The sequence below is a fragment of the Ovis aries genome, chromosome 2 (assembly GCF_016772045.2).
Source record: "Ovis aries strain OAR_USU_Benz2616 breed Rambouillet chromosome 2, ARS-UI_Ramb_v3.0, whole genome shotgun sequence".
In the NCBI taxonomy this organism is placed as follows: domain Eukaryota; kingdom Metazoa; phylum Chordata; class Mammalia; order Artiodactyla; family Bovidae; genus Ovis; species Ovis aries.
The window spans coordinates 161,380,268-161,401,758 of record NC_056055.1 but is presented as its reverse complement, the minus strand read 5'-3'; the positions used below and the strand labels follow the sequence as shown (position 1 = coordinate 161,401,758).

General features: G+C 36.8%; 1 protein-coding gene across 49 annotated transcripts in view; it reads left to right on the top strand.

Moving 5' to 3' along the window:
* Positions 1–21,491, top strand: part of MBD5 (methyl-CpG binding domain protein 5) — a 479,551-nt gene that overhangs the window by 130,540 nt on the left and 327,520 nt on the right. For 4 of the 49 annotated variants that reach the window (XM_060410012.1, XM_060410002.1, XM_060410013.1 and 1 more), the window contains exon 1: positions 7,244–8,609. The exons of the other annotated variants lie outside the window; for them this stretch is intronic. The gene's annotated coding sequence lies outside the window, so the exon portion shown is untranslated. Of the gene's footprint in view, positions 1–7,243; positions 8,610–21,491 lie in introns of those variants that run through there. 49 annotated transcript variants of the gene reach the window in all.

The window sequence follows — 21,491 nt, the reverse complement described above, 5'->3', positions numbered from 1 at the left end:
TAAAATACTGTAACATAAATAAAATTTAATTATAAATTTAAATAGGCCGAGAAAAAGTTTGCAGAGCTCCTAGAAAAGAGAACAAGAAGCAGAGAGATAAAAAACCAAATGGCAGAAAAAACATGATATTCACATCTTAACCCAGGAGGCCTATGACATTATAAATAGGATTTCCATAAAATAACAGAAAAATTAGGAAAAGAAATTATCAATGAAATAATATGACTCAGTTTCTCCAAACTGAATGATACATGTCTTCACACTGAAAAAGCTCGCTGAATATCCAGCACACTTAATGAAAAATGCTCACACCACACAGAATCATCTCAAGATTTCAGCATACCAAGGGTGGAGAAAACAATGTTAAGAGCTTCCCAAGGGCAGAGAATGGGAATAGTTCACATCCAAAGGAGTATAAATGGCATTAGACTTCTGACAAGTACACTGTAAAACAATTTCTTCAAACTTTTAAGGATAACCGTTTCATTATTTAGAATTTTATCCCCAGACAAATCAAGTGTGATGGTAGAATAGAATGAGTACTCCCTCCAACACCCTAAAAAACACCCTCCATGGACTGATTTCTAGGAAATTACTACAGAATGTGATTATGCTAAATGGTTAAGTAAATTATGAAGGAAGAAGACCCAGACAACTGAAAATAAAGAATCCCAGTCAGGAAAGGGATAAAGAAAGTGTCAGCATGGGTGCTGTTCAGCAAAACTGAAGGAAGGAACTCCCCCCCCGCAAGAGACAAAGGAAAGTGATATATTTGAGCATACAGAAAAAGTATTCGTATACATGTGGCAGGGATGTTGGAGGAGTACATAATAATTATATTAAGTACCTAGAAACCTAGGTTGGTGAAAAAGAGGAAATTATTAACTCCACTAGAAAAAAATAGGCATGGACCTAGTTCAGTTTTTGGCTTATAAGTGTTTATAAGTCATGATACATAAATATTGGCTAGTCAATTAACCCAAAATTATAATTTTGGCATCAGTGATGTGTAGAAATGTGAGATAAGTGTATAGAAGAGTTGCTGTCATATATATGATGGTGAGTCAACCAATACTGTTTAAAATTGATAAATGAGTAAATATCATAAGAATAAGAATATCATTTAGAAGTGCATAGATTAATCCCAAAGGAAAAAGCCAGAAGAATTGAGGACAGTTGCCTCTGGGGACATAGAGTAGAAAGGTATGTGGCAGAACAGTACTATTTTTCACTATAAGTCCTTTAATATTATTTTACTTGATAAGCTACATGCCTATGTTACTTTGATAAAAGTTAAATCAATTTAAAAAATACAATATCCTCCTTTTTGTGAAAGTAAGTTAATTGTGCATTGTTTTGGCACTTTGTCAAACATAATACACATTTAAAGGCAACAAAAAAAAGTCTTTAATTGAATACCTGTTTTATCTCAGTTTTCTAATTTCTTGACATTCAATTGTTCATAATATTCCTTATACCCCATTTTATTTCTGTTCCTGATTTAACTTAATAGTACTTTAATTGAATCATATTTATTTTGGTGCATTCTGTATACGTTATTTTTTCTCTAAAATATTTTCTGATTTTCATTGCGATATCTTATTTGACTTATTGACTGTTGAAGAATGCAGCATTTAATTTCCACATATTTGTGAATTTCCATGTGCATTTAAGAATGATAGATTAGTGTTGTTGGGTGGAATGTTCTGTAGATCTCTGTTAGGTCCAGCTGATTTTTAGTATCCTTTAACTCTTTTATTTCGTTACTTATTTTCTCCCTAGTCACTGCATGTTGAAGATGCAATAGCAAAGTCTCCAACTGTTATTTTTCAATTTGTCTGTTCTTTCCCTTCAATTTTGTAAGTTTTTGCTTCAAGTATTTTGGGATTTTTTTTGGCTATGTCCATACATATTTACAATAGATAAGTCTTTCTGATAGATTGACTCATGATTATAAAATGTCCTTTAGTAAAGAATTTTGTCTTAAGGTCTCTTGTCTGATATTAGTGTATCCATTCCAGCTCTCTTCAGTTACTGTTTGCAGGGCATATTTTTTTCAACCTATTTTTGTCTTTGAATAGATAGTATTTCTCTTGTAAATATTATATAATAGGATCATGTATATTAATCCATTCTGCCAATTTCTGACTTTTGATGGGGTGTTTAGCCCATTTATATATAATGTAATTATTGATAAGGTAAGAATTACATCTACCATTTTGCTACCTGCTTTCTATGTCCTTCATGTCTCCACCTCTTTGTTATTTTCACTGTTTGTGTTTGGTAGTTGTTTGGTTTTTTCTTTTTAGTGTACCATTTCAATTTTCTTACTGCTTCTTTTACTATATTTTTGAGGTGCTTTCTTAATGGTTGCCCTGGTGATTGTAATTAGCATCCTAACCTAAAACAATCTAGTCTAGATTAATACCAATTTAAGGCAATGGCACCCCACTTCAGCACTCTTGCCTGGAAATCCCATGGATGGAGGAGCCTGGTAGGCTGCAGTCCATGGGGTCGCTAAGAGTCAGACAAGACTGAGCGACTTCCCTTTCACTTTTCACTTTCATGCACTGGAGAAGGAAATGGCAACCCACTCCAGTGTTCTTGCCTGGAGAATCCCAGGGACAGGGGAGCCTGATGGGCTGCCGTCTGTGGGGTCGCACAGAGTCGGACACGACTAAAGCGACTTAGCAGCAGCAGCAATTTCATTGCAAAAATTTTGCTTCACTGTGGTTTCATTCCCTTCTTTAATTTTTACTACTATTGTCATATAAATTACATTTTTATATATTTTCAGCCCATACAAAAACCTTTAAAATTTTGCAACTGCCTTTTAAATCATATAGAAAAAAAATTACAATGAAAAATATACTATCTTTTATACTTACCTATGTAGTTACCTTTACTGGTGCTCTTTGTAATGTAGATTACAGTTATTGTCTAATATTAGTCCCAAGGATTCTATTCTTTTATTTCCTGGGCAGAACTGCTAGCAACGTATTCCCTCAGTTTTTGTTTTTCTGGAAATATCTTAATTTTTCCTTTAGAGAATAGTTTTGCTGAATGTAAGGTTCTTTTCTGATAGACTTTTCTTTCAGCACTTTGGATATGTCATCCCAATGCCATTTGGCCTCCATGGCTTCTGATGAGAAATCAGCCTTTAATCCTAATGAGGATTCCCTGTACACAATGAGTCTATTCCCTGTTGCTGTTTTCAAGATTATCTCTTGTCTTTGTTTATAATTTGTTTTTGACATTTTGACTGTAATGTGTTTGAGTGCAGATCCCTTTGATTTTATTGTACTTTGGTTGAGCATCTTGGATGTTAAGATTAATGTTGCTCTTTCAGTATCTTTGGGACGTTTTGAGTCATTATTTCTTTGATATTCTTTCTTTTCCTTTCTCTCTCCTCTCCTAGGATTCCCATTTTGCATGCAGTGGGATGCTGGATGATGTCCCTGGTGTCGATGGCTCTGTTAATTTTTTAAAATTCTTTTGCTTCTTGAATGATAGAATCACAATTGACCTGTCTTTAGTTCATGGACTTTAAGTTAACTGATACCTTCTTCTGCCAGTTCATATATGCTGTTCAAACTAGTGAGGTTTTTCACTTCAGTATACTTTTCAGTACCCGAATTTTTTTTTTAATTTCTCTTTATTGTATTCAATAGTTGGTGAAATGTTATTCATATACTTTCATTTAATTATTTTTTTAGTTCTTTGAACCTATTTGTTATAGGTGATTTAAAATTTAAAAAAAAGGGTTTGTTGTCATAGCTGTCTCTTTTGTTGTTTTGCAACTTGTTTTATAAGTGATTTTTCTGTGAAGTTTGTGTTATTTGTTATTTGTGACCACTAAAGTCTCTGTTCTGTTACTTTAGTAGCCATCTAATGACTGATAGGGTTTTGAACTGATAAATCTCTTAGCCTTTTGCTGAGGAGGCTCTGTATATATGTTGGAATATGTTCTCAGTGCTCCATGGGCAGTTTACAACTCAGCCTTAGACTTAGCCTTCACTTTCTGCTCACACAGAGCCTCAAAGTCAGCCAGCGGTGAAAGCATAAAACCTCTCAAGTCTGTCATGACCATGCTCCAAGCCCTGCACCTGTTCATGACCCTCTAGGGTATCAAAAATATATTGGACCTTTTTGTAGTCTTCGATGAACATCCATTCTCCAGTTTTCCGTTTAATTTTTTTGATCAGCCTCATGTTAACCCCAGCTATCAAAGCTACCGCCAATTAGCTTTATTGTTAAACACTTGCTCCCTACTGTCCTCAACAAGTGCCTTCAGAATAGGACTGTTTTCAAGAGATAGGGCTGAGTCATATGAAGTGAAGTGCCCTGAAAATGGAGCCGTTTAATGACCTGCAAGATTAGCCAAATAGTGACAGTCCTCTGGAGATGGACGTTTTGGGGAACTCTAAATCTGTACTAATCCCGTAAATGGCTGATAGGCTGCAAGTTTATATAGCTACCAGAGTTAGTGGCTCTTTGTTTTCAAGGCTGCTCCAGCTGGACTTGAGAGAGGAAGGGAATTATGGAAAATTAAAATGTCATAAGATTTGCTCTTCTTACCAAGATTCAGCTAGTTATTTTGAATAAACAGTCTGGATTGTCATTAAGCCTTCAGCTAGTTTCCAGAGTTTTGAAAATGGTGATTTTGACATTTTTTTCCAGTATTACCATGCATTTATGCAGAAGCTATTTTTGGAGGTCTTTATTCCATCATTCCAAATATTGTGCTGTGTCTTTTAAAGATAATTCAAATGGTAGCAATAAAACAAAGGAGTATTGTAAATAAGATTTCTACCCTACACACCTTCCCTAGTCCCAACCAGAATATTAGCTAGTGCTAGCAATTACTATGTTCTTCATAAATATATGCTTAGAAAAGCATGTATATATTAGAGATAAGATCTATTTCCTTTATACATGTGGAAATATGCTGTATATTCTATACCATTTTCTTTGCACTTAGTAATTTACCTTAGATATTGGTCTATATTGATCCATATTGATGAAGCTATCTCAGTCTGTTCTTGCAGCTGTTATAGTTCTTTGGTATTCTTTGATGGATAGTCCATTATTTACACATTTTCTAGTATCAGATGTTTGTTGTCTACTATTAAGTTATTTCAAACAAGAACGAAATTAACATTATTGCATTTACATATTGACCATGTGGACAGGGAGGCCTGGCATGCTGCAGTTCATGGGGTCGCAAAGAGTCGGACACGACTAAGCGACTGAACTGAACTGAACTGATATTACTGCAGGATAAATATTATACAGAGTCAAGTAGATCAGAAAAACAAATACTGTATATTAACACATATATATGAAATTTAGAAAGACGGTAACAACGATCCTACATGCAGGGCAGCAAAGGAAACAGATGTAAAAGGCTTTTTGGACTCAGTGGGAGAAGGTGAGGTGGGATGAATTGAGAGAATAGCACTGAAACATAAATGTAAAATAGATGGCCAGTGCAAGTTTGATGCATGAAGCAGGGTACCAAAAGTCAGGTGCTCTGGGACAACCCAGAGGGATAGGGTAGGGAGGGAGGTGGGAGGGGGGTTCAGAATGGGGGATATACATGTATACCTGTGGCCAATTCATGTGGATGTATGGCAAAAAACATCACAATATTGTAAAGTAATTATCCTCCAATTAAAATAAATACTTTTTAAACAATAAAAACATTTTACCTATGTAATGTAAGATGTATTTATTTTTAAATTTTGATGGATGTTGCTAAATGCTACTCCAGTGATATTTCATCAGTCTGTATTTCTCCCTGCAGTAAAAAAGAACGCTTTTTCTCTTCACTGTTACCACATTGTATTACAAAATATATTTTGTCAAATTCAAAGATGGAAAAATACCTTTATTGTTTTAATTTTCTTCTCTTATAATATCTTTTTACATATTTGTAAATCTTCCTTCACACCACACACCACTGTAAGAGTGCCTGTTTTCATAACCTTCACTCATGCTTTTAGGAAGATTTTGATTTTGCAATAGATCTTTGTGAGTTAGGGTGATTAGATTTTTAGTCTGTTTTATTTATTACAAATATCCCTATCTCTAGTTGATTATGTGTCATTTGGCATAATTACAGTATTTTTTTCCTTAATTTTTTAAAAACAGTCAAATTTTCCAGTCTTCTTCCTATGGTTTTATGTCTTTTTAGAAAGGTCTTTGCTTCTCTCAGTTTATGAAAACTCAAGCATAATTTCTTCCAAGAACTTACTGTTCCATGTATTTGTTTATTTGGCTGGTTCATTGTTTATGAGTGCTAACAAGTTGTCTCTGCACCATTCCCCTTCTGATTTAAAATGCCACTCTTGTTGGGCATTAAATTCTTCTATGTATAAAGAATATTTCTGGACTCTTTATTCTTTGATTCATTCATTGATGTCTTTGCCAATTTGTCCCTTCTCTAGTGCCAGAATTTTAATGTCTATTTTTCCATAAGACCTTTAGAATCAGCTTGTCTAGTTCTATTTCCTTCTTGGAGGAAAAAACTACTGTTGTTACTTTTGTTGAGATTACATTAAAAAAACAGTGATCTCAAATCTTGGCAGGTTTCAGTCAGGATCATAAGGAAAACTTGTTGAAACATAGTTTGTTGGGCTCCACCTTTAAAGAGTTTCTGATTCACTAAGTCTGGGTTGAGGCTTGGGAATTTGCATTTTTAATAAATTTCAAGGGTGACATTGATGCTGCTGGTCTGAAGCACTGTACTTTGAGAAACACTGTAGTAAATATATTTATGCATTCATTTTTGGATACTTATTACACATCCAGTGTTAATATCATTCTAACAACAAGATAGGTTGTTTCATTTTTCTCCTGTTTTCCCAGTAGAGTTTCATGGTTTTCTTTTTATTGATCCTACTTAAGTTATAAGTTTATGCATCTTTTTTGTTGCTTTTGTAATAATGGGTAGTTTATAGTTTAACCTAATATCAGAGTCATTCCTCCTTTATTTGGCAGTTGGTGAATTATTGCTTATTTATGGTTAACAATTCCTCCTTGTTCAACTTCTTGCAGTGAAAGTGGGGATAGTTTTAAGTTACCATCTGGGAAATTGAAGGGAACCAAAAGAGAGGCAGGTGACCTATGATAAGTAAATGATACCAAAGCTTTCCCCACTCGTGGCCTAAAATATCTTGCCCTCATGTGTTTCTTCTGCTGGAAAAATTAGTTGGGATAACTACCTATTCTAAAATACAGTAAAACCTCTGAAAAGTATAGTCCTTGCATGACAATTATGATGAATTACTAATGTTTGTCAATCAAATAGCTTGAGTTTTGATTGCATATTTTGAAGCCAAAGGGCATTCCCAGAAGTCTTTGTGAATTCCAAGGGCAAAGGATGAAAGAATGTCAACTAACAAAAAACTACTTTTACTGAAGGTAAAAGAACCTTCCAGGAGTGTAGCAATATGCTGCTAAATATTATTGCCTAGACTAAGGATATCTGAAGATTATTTTTTAGATCTGCAAGATAGATTTATTAAATTCAGTCTAAATATTCCTGGCAGATAGTGTAATCCAATTTAGTATTTCCTAGTCACCCTAGCACCTCTTTCCTTCTTTTTCTATCAGTAAAAGAAATGAAAAGAAATGGAAAAGACATATCTCCACCTCATTCTTCAATTAGTAGGATCATATCATACTATAGTTGAAGATTTTCTTTCTTACTATGGTGGGCAGCATAATAGATCCCCAAAGATATCCATGTTGTAATCTTCAGAAGCTGTGAACGTGTTAACCTTAAATGGCAAAGGGGAATTCAGGTTGCAGGTGAAGTTAAAGTTGCTAATCAGCTAACCCTTAAAATAGGGAGAGTATCCTGAATTATACAGGTGATCCAGTATAATCACAAGCGTCTTTAAACATGAAAGGGAAAGGCAGGCGAGAAGGTGATAACGATTTCATGTGAAAAGGAAGGACTCAGCCTGCCCTTGTGCACTTTGAAAATGGAGGAGGGGAACCTCAAGCCAAGGAGTGGTCTGAGGCCTCTAGAAGGGGGAATCATCAGGGAAACTGATTCTTGCTGAATGCTTCCAAAAGGAATGCAGCTCTACCAGCAGCTTGATTTTAGCCCCGTGAGACCCATGCAAGATTGCTAACCTACAGAATATAAGGCAATAAATTGTGTTGTTTTAAGGCAGAAGTTTGGGTTAATTTATTTTGGCAGCAAATAGGAAATTAATGCAGTTACTAAACAATTAGGACAGAGCCCTCACAAATATTGAAATTTGCTTGATGGTTTAACAGGTGGGTAACGTTATGCTTAATATGCTACATGCTTCCATTTTTTCCTTAAATTGTTAGAATTTGTCCAAAATTCTAAAAGGTTAACTTTTTTTTTCCAATTAATATATTCTTTGGAAGTTTAATAACTCAGAGTTTATTTAGGTCAATACATTTTCTATCTGCAATTACTTACCTGGAAATTTGGACTATCTGTAAACTGACAGGGGACCATCTTGCAAAACTAACCTGAAAAACAGCTGAGTCAAAATTAAGACTGAGCTTTGATGTTGGAGGCTCAGACACCTAGAACCTTTACTAGGACTGCTAAGTGACATTGGGTGAGTTGTTTAACCTCTCCATGGCTCTTTCTTATAATAGAATCTACATTACAAAGTTGTGTTGTGGATTACCTAAAATGACGTTATGTATAGCAGTTAGCCTGGTTCTGGCCCATAGGCAGAAAATTATAAGATGAAGATAGATACTCAATTAAAAAAAAAAATCATTGTAGTGCTTTTCATCATAAAAGCAAAAATTCTAGACAACTCAGGAGTTCCCAAAGGCATAAACACAGGAATTGATATTTGTAATTGCATTCTTGAGTTATCAAGTGTACGATTTAAAGTGTTTTTTTTTTAAGATATTTAAAATATGTGAGTGTTGGTGCTTAAAGTGGCAAGCTTTTTGTACCTGGAAAATTATTTTATGTGGAATTTATATTAAGAGTGTCAATTGAATAAAATATTTTTAAGTGTTTTTTCATTATAATCCAAACCTTAGCTCTTTCACTTGTTATTCATCTATACAGCTACAAGCCATTTTACTTACCCTTTCTGAGCCTAAGTTTCTTCTATAAAATTTAAGTAATAGAGTAGTTACCTGGCAATGTGGTTTGGAGGATTCAAGATATGCTGTATTTTAGTATGAAGCATCTAGCATCTAGTAAGTGAGTGCTCAGTAAGTGGTGGTTATTCTTGTGATGTTTTGTGCTCCTCTAAGACTGCATTGCCTAAAGTCAACACTGACCGAGTTGCGAAATCCTATGTATCCTACTGTTCCGTTATTTTAGTTTCTCCTGTATTTGGTGCTATTGAACTTCTTAAATTCTTTCTTTTCTCCTTCTCTAGAGTTCTTCTTACTCCTGTGGGTATTCTTCAAATTTGTTTGCTTGCTTTTCTTCCCTTGCCCCCTCCTTAAATATTGGTGTTTCCCAGTTTCTTTCACTTCAGTCACTCAGTCGTGTCCGACTGTTTGTGACCCCATGGACTGCAGCACGCCAGGCCTCCCTGTTCATCACCAGCTCCCTAAGTTTACTCAAACTCATGCCCAGTTTCTTTAGGTCTTTATAATTTCCTTTTTCCTTTTACGCATTGTCTCTGGGTATGAAATGCTTCACAACACCAGCAGAAACCATTTCCCCAAGAACCAGTTGGAATATCCCAGAGACCTCTCCTAACAGAGTATATCTAAGAATTAATTTATAATCATCTTCTGCATACTTTTTCCTTCTTCTCTCTGCCCAAATGGACATTGCTCATTCTTTCAGTTAATTAAATATTCATTGAGTGTCTACTGTGTTCTAAGCCATGAAGATACAGTAGTGGAGTAAACAAATTACAAATCCTTACCCATCAGGGATCCTGTTTCTAGTGAGAGACAAAAGTAATAAAATATGTTGTGTATCTGATACTGATAAATTCTGTGGAGAAAAGTAAAGCAGGAAAGAGAAATGAGGAAAGCCAGGAAGACAAGGGGGCAACAGAGGATGAGGCTGTTGAATAGCATCACCAACTCACTAGATGGGAGTTTGAGCACACTCCAGGAGACAGTGAAGAAGAGCGAAGCCTGGCATGCTGTAGTCCATGGGTGGCAAAGAGTTGGATGTGACTTGGCAACTGAACAGCAGCAACAAGATAAGGATAAGTTGCAATTCTAAGTAGGATTTTGGGGGAAGCCAGTCACTGAAATGGTGCCATTTGAGCAAAGATCTGAGGAGGTGAGAGAGCCAGCGATGTGGATATCTGGAGGAAGGTTATTTCAGAATGGGGAAATAGCAGCTGCACACTGTGAGGCAAGGGTGTGTCTGGCATTTTGAGGAAACAAGGAGGTAACCATAGTGCCTGGCGTGTTGTTGAGGGAGAGAGCAGCAGAGAGAGGTGAGAGTTATAGAAAATGTGATTGTGTTGGTCCTGTCTACAGATTTTCTTAAAAATTGGGAATTATCCTTCAGTACTTACTCTATCATTTTCATTTCATTTCCTCCTCTTATCTCTAGTAACTCAGCAAATTTTATGGGTTACAGCACCTGTATTACTCTCCTGTCTGTCCTCGTCATTCTCACTGCTTTTGCCCTAGTTCAGGCCTTTATTGTTGATCGACTAGCTGATATGCTGCTAGCCTCACACTTCATGTTCAGTACTCATGCAAGAGATCGTTTTGAACAACTTCTGTATTGTAGGCCCTGTACTAGGTATTGTCAATATAATGGTCACCAACCTAGACACGACCATTGTCCTTAACAAAATTCACAGTAATTGGAGAGAATACAGGCAGTTAGTAAAATGACTATAATAAGTACTTTGAGATGGGGAGTATAAGCACTCTTAGTACTTAGTGATGGTTGGGCAATTCTGATTTATGTGGATTAGCACAAGCTTTCTAGGAGAAATTATCTTTCTTTTGAACGCTAAAGGATAACTGGGAGTTAGACCCTCAAGGAGAAAAGTGTTTCCAAGCAAAGAGACTGCTTTTGTGAATGCCCAGATAATAGAACTGAAGGTAGGTAGCATAATGTGACCAGCTAGAGAACAGAAAAGAGTAGCTCAGACTCCAGCTGGAGCGGTAGAAGGGAGCCAGGTCATGTCTGGTATCTTAATGTCCTTTTGAAGTGTTCAGTTACTCCAGTTGCTTCCAGAATGATTGTTTTGTGACTTGAATATAATAATTTATCTCCCAGAATTAAAACCCACCAATGACTTCCTGTTGTTGTTGTTCAGTCACTCAGTCCTGTCAGACTCTTACCGCGTGGACTGCAGCACACCAGGCTTCCCTGTCCTTCACCATCTCCCAGAGCTTGCTCAAATCATGTCCATTGAGTCGGTGATGCCATCCAACCATCTCATTCTCTGTCATCCCTTTCTACTCCTGCCTTTGATCTTTCCCAGCATCAAAGTCTTTTCCAGTGAGTCAATTCATCGCATCAGGTGGCCAAAGTATTGGAACTTCAGCTTCATCATCAGTCTTTCCAATGAATATTCAGGACTGATGTCCTTTAGGATTGACTGGTTGGATCTCCTTGCACTCCAAGGGACTCTCAAAAGTCTTCTCCAGCACCACAGTTCGAAAACATCACTTCTTTGATACTCTGCCTTCCTTATGGTCCAACTCTCACATCTGCACATGGCTAATGGAAAAGCCGTAACTTTGATTATGTGTACCTTTGTCATCAAAGTAACGTCTCTGCTTTTTAATATACTGTCTCGGTTTGTCTTCCTATTGACTTTAGGTTAAATTCAAGTTCTATAATATAGCACACATTCCCTTCTTTTTCATTTCTTTTGTATTGTAACACTGGTTTATAACAGAAGTGCCATGTGTACATTTTATTTCGACTTTTGTATACCCTACAGAGTACTCACTACCAAAAGTTTAATTTCTGTTCATCGCTATCTGGTTGATCCCCTTTACCCATTTCAGACACCCCTAGCACCGCCTACTCCTTGCCCTCTGCTAACCTCTGCTGTGTTTTCCGTATCTACATGTTTGCTTGGTTTGGTTTGTCCATTTATTTTATTTTTTTAGATTCTCATAATGAAATTAATACAAATATTTGTCTTTCTCTATCTGACTTATTTCACTTAGCATAATTCCCTCAAAGTCCATTTATGTTGTCACAAGTGGACAGGTTTCATCCAATTCTTATGGCTGAGTAGTATCCCATATCCTTGTATATGTGTGTACATATAAATTAAAAAGAAGTATATATTTTTTAACATTGTCTTTATCCATTCATTTGTTGATGAGCCTTAGGTTGTTTCCATATCTTGGCTGTTGTAAATAATGCTGCAAAGAACATAGGAATGCATATATCTTTTCAAATTAGAGTTTTTGTATTATTTGGGTAAATATCCAGAAGTGGGATAGCTGGATCATATGGGTAGTTCAGTTCTTAATTTTTTGTGAAATCCTCATACTGTTTTCTATTGAGACTGCACCAATTTACATTCCCATCAACAGTGTATGCAAGTTCCTTTTTCAGCACACAAGGTTCAGTAATCTGTCTTTTGCCTCTTCAGTGTCTGTTCCTCAGGCCCCACTCTTATGTTTATATACCAGTAGTGTAGAACTCCTTGTAATTGCCCTCCAGGAGAGAGAAATTTTAAATCTCCAGGCCTTTGCAAATACTTGGGATATTCTTTGGCCCTTGCCAGCTTTTTAAAGTCATTTTTGCTTTCAAAATTAATCTCAGATGTCATCTTCTCTGAGAATCTTCCCCTGAAAACTCAAAGCTATCATTTCCTCTTCTGTGCTGCCACCCACTTCTGTGTGATCTTTTCATTGCAATTATCTCAATGTATAACAGTTTGTTTATATGTTAAACATCTCCACTAGTGTGAACTCTGAAGGTCTGTGGGCTTTTTGTTTTTGTTTCTATCTGTGTATCCCAAGTACATGGCACTTAGCCATACTTAATAAACATTTAGTGAATTTAACTAATATAAAGGAAAGCTCAGTTAATTTTGACCAAAAAACAATGAGAATTATATATAGGAAAGAATTAACCTTCATTTATAGTTCATTTAAACCAAAAGATTTTTATAACATTCAGCACATTTTAGCAGAAAAATCAGACATTTCTCAGAGAATGTCCCACCAAAGTCCAGTCTGATACATGAATCTAACTTGCATCTTTTTAAAGACTCTAAAGGCATTACATACTTAATTTAGCAATGTCTTCAGTTTTTGCTTTCAAAACTTGCAGAGATTTCCCTATCATACTTGTGTACTTTAACTGTTTTTATTAACTTTAGAATTCCTTTCTTTCAGTCACATGAAGTGATAGGCTCACAATGAAGTACTTAAATCATTTTATAAATTAATATTTGAATCAATCTAGGTTCATTTTTTTTTCTTAAATAGTGCTTTATATTTTCCGTCTCTGATTGCTGTTCTTTAAAAATCTAATGTTTAATCATAGACAATGAGATGATTTCACCAATGTAGGTATATAAATATCCCTGAAACACAAAACTAGCCTTCCTGGCACTTCAGAGACCTTAAGTAGTCTCAAGCTTCACCTCATCCATGCTCGTATTCCTTCCATAGAAGCCATTAAAACATCCACTGTAAAAACCTACTACACTGCCTCAGAATCTCAGAATTGTCTTACCACTATAGGCAGTTCTAAAAAGAAGAAACATAGATGACAAGTAAATATTTTTAAAAATTAAAACTTTAATATTGATCACTGACAATAAAGAAAGATGAATTTTTCAAACCTTTCTCACTGGCAGAGGTTTTTACTTTTTAATACTAGTAATAACATGTGTATGGATGTGAGAGTTGGACTGTGAAGAAAGCTGAGCGCCAAAGAATTGATGCTTTTGAACTGTGGTGTTGGAGAAGACTCTTGAGAGTCCCTTAGACTGCAAGGAGATCCAACCAGTCCATTCTAAAGGAGATCAGTCCTGGGTGTTCTTTGGAAGGACTGATGCTAAAGTTGAAACTCCAATACTTTGGCCACCTCATGCGAAGAGTTGACTCATTGGAAAAGACTCTGATGCTGGGAGGGATTGGGGGCAGGAGGAGAAGGGGATGACAGAGGATGAGATGGCTGGATGGCATCACCGACTCTATGGACATGAGTTTGAGTGAACTCCGGGAGTTGGTGATGGACAGGGAGGCCTGGCGTGCTGCGATTCATGGGGTCACAAAGAGTCGGACACAACTGAGCAGCTGAACTGAACTGAATACACTTGAAAATTAGTGTACTGTGAGATGGATTCTCTCAGATACTACTGATGAAAGTATCAATTGGTGTGCTTTTTTGAAAGCAGTTTAACTGTATATATTGAAAATTGCTTAATGTTCATACTTACGAATACCTAAAAATATCCTGATGGAAATGTTTTAGAAGTAGTGGTGGTGGTTACATAACATTATGAATGTATTATATGACACTGAATTGTTCACTGTAAAATATTTAATTTTATATTATGTGAATTTTACCTCAAATTGTTTTAAAATATTCATCATAAGGAAATAATGTAGAAATGTTAATGAATAAGGATATTTTATTCAGCATTATTTAATAGCAAAAAATTATAAACAAAATCATTGCTTAATAGAAAGGGAACAATTATATATGATATACCTATATGCTAGTCAACTATGCAGCCATTGCAATAACATTTTAAACAATTTTTAATGAAATGGGGAAATGCTCAAGGCAATATGTCATATGAAAAAAATAGAATACAAAATTATACTTTTGGACAGTTTTTTAAAATAAGCATACATAGAAAAACATGGGAAATTTTTGAGTATTCCTTGAGTTATAACCAACCTAGACAGCATATTAAAAAGCAAAGACATTACTTTGCCAACAAAGGTCCATCTAATCAAAGCTGCAGTTTTTCCTGTACCCTATGGATGTGAGAGTTGGACGATAAAGAAAGCTGAGCACTGAAGAAGTGATACTTTTGAATTGTGGTGTTGGAGAACACTTTTGAGAGTCCCTTGGACTGCAAGGAGATCCAACCAGACCATCCTAAAGGAAATCAGTCCTGAATATTCATGGGAAGGACTGACGCTGAAGCTGAAACTCCAATGTTTTAGCTACCTGATGCAAAGAACTGACTTCATTTGAAAAGACCCTGATGCTGGGAAAGATTAAAAGCGGGAGGAGAAGGGGACAACAGAGGATTAGACGGTTAGATGGCATCACTGACTCAATGGACATGAGTTTGAGTAAACTCTGGGAGTTGATGGACAGGGAGGCCTGGCGTGCTTCAGTCCACAGGGTTGCAAACAGTCGGACACTACTGAGTGACTGGACTGAGCTCCTTTAATACATGAAACCCTTCCTTGTACCAGATTTGAAATGACAGGCTTCCCATTCAAATCTCTTGCAGATGACTCTGTTAAGATGATCAGCCATGGGGGCTCAAATTTGTCAGTAGTCCATTCATTATATCCAGAACCTTAACCATCATGGTACAAAGAACCAGAATAAAGAAAATGTTATTAACATACTACTTTGGAAAGTTATACTTGGCAGTTTATACTGTCTTTTACCTGTAAATAAGTTAAATAGCATTGAAGGGCTTACTTGGGGGGAACATCAAATTTATTAAATATGTACCATTCATCCAACTGTATGCTAGATATATTTACATTCATCATCTCCTATAATCGACACAGAAACATTGCATAGTTAAAACTTTATATACTCACCGTTACAGATGGGAAAAGGTCAAACGTTTTACTCTGGCTTATACAGAGCAAGTGTAAATTGAATTCACTTGAATACTAAATTGAGTAAGTTACTAAACTGAGTAGCAGTAAACCGAGGGTCAAACACTAGTACCCGACTTCTAAACTCATGCTTTTTCTACTCCACAACTAGGTTTTATTTTTTTACACCATGACACACCTCACTACCACAAACCCTCAAGTACAAATAGTCCTCAGTTTGCAAATAAATTCTATTCTAAGTATGTTTCTGAATTAGAAGTGTACGTGTTAAACGCCTTTTCTCATAGATAGAGCATTAAGCTCATTAAGGGTCAACTCTCAAGTATGTTGTTTCTCAGGTCTGAACTGGTAAATACTCAATACTTAGAGTGCCACTCCCATGACAACTACTAATTTTTATTGAAATTTTCCGTGTGCCAGGCACCATTCTAAATTCTTAGTAACCATTTTAATCATCTCAGCAACCCTAGTAAATACCAGTATAATTCACATTTTAATATAAGGAAGCTAAACACAAGGTCACGTAGGTAATTACTGCCAAAGCTAAAATTTGAATCCAAATAATCTGAGCTTAAACTGGCCCTGGTATCCTCCTTAACACAGTGTTCCTGGTAGCTGCTAAGAAACCCAAATTGGCACAGATTTAAAGTCTGTCTGCATTTTAAAAGTGTGCAATGTACATTGGTTGTCAACCCTGTCTACACATCAGAAATACTCACTACACATCAGAAATACTTGTGGGGTTTTCTCAACATACAGAGGCCCAATCCAACTATAGACAAATGAATCATTATCTTCAAGGGTGACTTATGGATGTCTGTATTAGCTTCCACAAATGATTTAGGTGTGCAGTTGTCTCATGTATACGCAAAGCAGATAGAATTGTAATGGTATCAGGCTCTCATATCTGGCAGTTTTTAATGTTTACAACAATGTTAAGCAAGGTAGTATTGCTTATTGATTGGTAGTGTGGCCTATGGAGCTTTACTTCCGGACTAATTTATTAATTTTGTCAGTTTGAGCATGTTATTTAATGTGCGTTAACCTTAGTTTCTTGGTGCATGAAACACGGTAAATGTTGTTAAGTAGCATTCAGGATTGGTGTGAGGTCAAGAGAATAAATGCAAGTGAAGCAGTTCTGCACAGCACCTGAAAGATAAAGTTCCCAAAGTTTAAAGTAGATATATAAGTATACACTGATACTATACATAATTAGAAAGTAATTTGGGTAGGATAGTCATATGTTACAGAGAACAACCAGAGCATTTTGAGACCACGTAAGAGAGCTTCCTAGAAGTGAAGGCATTTTCAGAGGTCATGTGAAATATGGCAGGAAGCTGTTAAGTGGGATCATTCCAAGACATTGGATCTATGGTGGGAAAAATCTTTGAGAAAAATAAGCAAAGGAGTTTAAAATTTTTGCTGAAAGTTATATTTAGAGATAAACTTGCATCTGAGTTCCTTAATATTAGATTTTGGATCTCCATCCACCTGAATTTGATTTGCTTTATATCTTGTTTCTTTAAGGATTACAAAGGAGTTGTTACTCTCTCCTACCTCTTAGCTTCCATGGTATTTTATTTGTATATATGCTTTTTTGGTGATTTGTACACACTGATATCTCCAACTCTTTATTCTCCTGAAAACATGCAAGAGCACTCTGAAACTAGTCTCATATATAGTAGGGTTTCCAAATGTTACTGTATTGAGTTGAAAGAGAAGGCCCAATTATGTTCTTTGATGTTGATTTAATAGAGGAACTTTGATGTATATATAATACTAACAGTATGGATGTCTAAAATTAGGTTTATGTTGAGATATCTATAAAGGAGTTAATAAATTATTTGTAGCTTCAGGAGCTAGGTCTTATTAACAACCAGGAAATGCTTTTGGTAGGTGACCATTTGTTATTTCTTCCAAGATGCATATTTTAGTCATTTAAACTTTAGGGTCAAACCTTGTTGTTCTTCAGTTGCTCAGTCCTGACTCTTTGCGATCCTGTGGACTACAGCATGTCAGGCTTCCCTGTCTGTCCTTCACTATCTCCTAGAGTTTGCTCAAACTCATGTCCACTGAGTCGGTGATGCAATCTAACCATCTGATGCTCTGCTATTCTCTTCTTTTGCCTTCAGTCTTTCCCAGCATCAGGATCTTTTACAGTGAGTCAGCTCTTCACATCAGGTGGCCAAAGTATTAGAGCTTCAGCATCAGTCCTTCCAATAACTATTTAGGGTTGACTTCCTTTAGTATTGTCTGTTTTGATATCCTTGCTATCCAAGGGACTCTCATGAGTCTTCTCCAGCACCACAGAACTGAAAGTCTCAATGCTTTAGTAATCAGCCGTCTTCCTTGTCCAACTCTCATATCCATACATAACTACTGGAAAAACCATAGTTTTGACTATGTGGACCTTTGTCAGCAAGGGGATGCCTCTGCTTTTTCATACTAGGTTTGTCATAGCTTTTCTTCCAAGGAGAAAGCATCTTTTAATTTCATGGCTGCAGTCACAATTCACATTGATTTTGGAGCCCAAGAAAATAAAATATGGCAGTACTTCCAATTTTTTTCCCATCTGTTGAAGTGATGAGGCTGGATGCCGGGATATTAGTTTTTTGAATATTGAGTTTTAAACCATCTTTTTCACTCTCCTCTTTCACCCTCAAGGGACTCTTTAGTTCCTGTTCACTTTCTGCCATAAGTGTGGTGTTACCTGTGTATCTACCTGTGTATCTGTGTTGATATTTCGCCCGGCAATCTTGATTCCAGCTTGTGATTCATCCAGCCCAGCATTTTTCATGATGTACTCTGCAAGTAAATTAAATAAGCAGAGTGACAGTATACAGCCTGGTTGTTCTTTCCCAATTTGGAACCAGTCTGTTGTTCCAAGTCTGGTTCTAACTGTTGCTTCTTGACCTGCATTCCGTTTTCTCAGGAGGCAGGTGAGGGGGTCTGGGATTTCCATCTCTTTTTAGTGTCAAACCTAATGATGTTCTTTATTCCCATAGGCTGTTTGGAGAAGTCAGTCATACCATATCTAATCTCTATCTTTGAAGTGAGAAAGAAAGTAAAGAAAGAAAAGTGGATAGATAAGTAAATGAGCAGAGAGGAGAATCTAAAATGTGTACTGTGTAATTTTGTCCCTTCACAAGATATTACAGTGGCAGACTTAGAAGCAGAGTACCTGGAATGTCAGATTCTTAGTAAACCAAAAAACACCACACCTACTCAGCAAACAAAAGTGTATGCTGAGCAGAAGCATATCATGCAAATGGTGCTTTGCAGGAGTGAGGCTGTACTTCTTTCCCATTGCATTTTTTCTACTATATCAGTCATTTCACAGGCGCATGAATTTAGATTCTGATAAATACCCTTGACACTTTACCCTTAGCCCAGTTGAGGAATGTGTCAGCTTTCTTCACTGTAATGAAGAATTTGTTATCTCTTAAGACCCAAAAACATCTATAGGGTAAAATCCAGGCTTGTAAACCTGGTTATGTCTGCTATTTTTATGCTATATTAAATGCATATACTCTGTTTCTTCCCAGGAGAAAACTGTAGTTTGAATTCTAATTAATAAATATTTAATTGAAAAGATGTGTTTGAGATTGATTGCATAGATGTTTTTCTGCAAAGTGCTGACCCTTAGGAGAAGGTAGGCTTTGATTTCTTCCTTCTATTTTTCATATGTAATATATGATGGGCTTCCCAGTTGGCTCAGTGGTAAAGAATTCCCCTGCCAGTGCAGAAGAGACAGAAAACCTGGGTTCAATCCCTGGGTCGGGAAGATTCCCTTGAGGAGCAAATAGAACCCACTCCAGTATTCTTGCCTGGAGAATCCAATGGACCAAGGAGTCTGGAGGGCTACAGTCCATGGTTTCACAAAAAGTTGGACACAACTGAAGGGACTTAAATTCACTGAAATGAATTTTCTGGAAATGAATATGTTGGGAACTAGAAACAACTGTGTAGATGTTCTTGATCACTCTGCTAGTTCTCCTGTAGACTTTTCTGCAGTATTCCATCAAGCAGGGGATAATTGAAGCCCCCAAGCTCCAAATTATGTGGCTTTTGTTTTTGTTTTTGGTAATTTACTTCTTTGGAATTGGAAATATATTTCTACCTTTGAAAACCATGTATTAATAGTAAATGTAGCTAGGTTCCTAGGACAGAATTCCCAGAGATCACATCATCCTGATCATCTGTGAAAAGGAAAGGTTTCTCTCATTTTTGGATCATTGTTGACAACTATATCACTGGAAATAGATGAACCCATAGAAAAGAGGATTCCCGAGAGATTACACTTTACAACATTGCTGCATTAATGATACTTTGAAAAAAGTGCTATGTTGCTAAAGCAGGACTTCTATTAATATGTTCCTGTCAGTCAGTCAGTTCAGTAGCTCAGGTGTGTCCTCTTTGTGACTCCACGGATTGCAGCACACCAGATTTCCCCATCCATCACCAGCTCCTGGAGCTTGCTCAAACTCCTGTCCATCAAGTCAGTGATGCCATCCAACCATCTCATCCTGTCGTCCCCTTCTCCTCCTGCCTTCAATCTTTCCCAGCATCAAGGGTCTTTTCTAGTAAGTCAGTTCTTCACATCAGTTGGCCAGAGTGTTGGAGCTTCAGCTTGAGCATCAGTCCTTCCAATCAATATTCAGGACTGATTTCCTTTAGGATGGACTGGTTGGATCTCCTCACAGTCCAAGGAACTCTCAAAGTCTTCTCCAACACCGTAGTTCAAAAGCATCAATTCTTTGGCACTCAGCTTTCTTTATAGTCCAACTCTCACATCCATACATGACTACTGGAAAAACCATACCCTTGACTAGACTGAACTTGTTGGCAAAGTAATGTTTCTGCTTTTTCATATGCTGTCTAGATTGGTCATAGCTTTTCTTCCAAGGAGCAAGTGTCTTTTAATTTCATGGCTGCCGTCACCATCTGCAGTGATTTTGGAGCCCAGAAAAATAAAGTATCTCACTGTTTCCATTGTTTCCCCATCTTTTTGCCATGAAGCGATGGGACCAGATGCCTTGATCTTAGTTTTTTGAATGTTGGGTTTTAAGGCAGCTTTTTCACTCTCCTCTTTCTCTTTCATCAAGTAGCTCTTTAGTTCCTGTTTGCTTTCTGCCTTAAGAGTGGTGTCATCTGCCTATCTGAAGTTACTGGTATATCTCCCGGCAGCCTTGATTCCAGTTTGTCCTTCGTCCAGCCCAGCATTTCTCATGATGTACTCTGTGTATAAGTTGAGTAAGCAGGGTAACAATATACAGCCGGGACATAATCCTTTCCCAATTTGGAGCCAGCCCATTGTTCCATGTCCATTTCTAACTGTTGTTTCTTGACCTGCATACAGATTTCTCAGGAGGCTGGTGGTCTGGTATTCCAGTCTCTTAAAGAGTTTTCCACAGTTTATTGTGATCCACACAGTAAATATATGGCACCGGTACTCTGTTTTTCCTGTAAGTATACAGATATTCCCTCCCTCTTGAAGTTCCCTTTTACCCGCCCCACCCATCTGGTGGTCACAGAGCAGCAGGCTGAGTTCTCTGTACTGAACAGCTGCTTACCACTAGCTGTCTGTTTCACATGTGGCAGTGTAGGTATGTCAGAGCTACTCTCAACACATCCCATGATCGCCTTCCCCTACTGTGTCCACAAGTCCGTTCTCTGCATCTGCATCTCTTGCTCTGCAAATAGTTTCTGTACCAAAAATCTGTGCTATTTTTCTAAATTCCAAG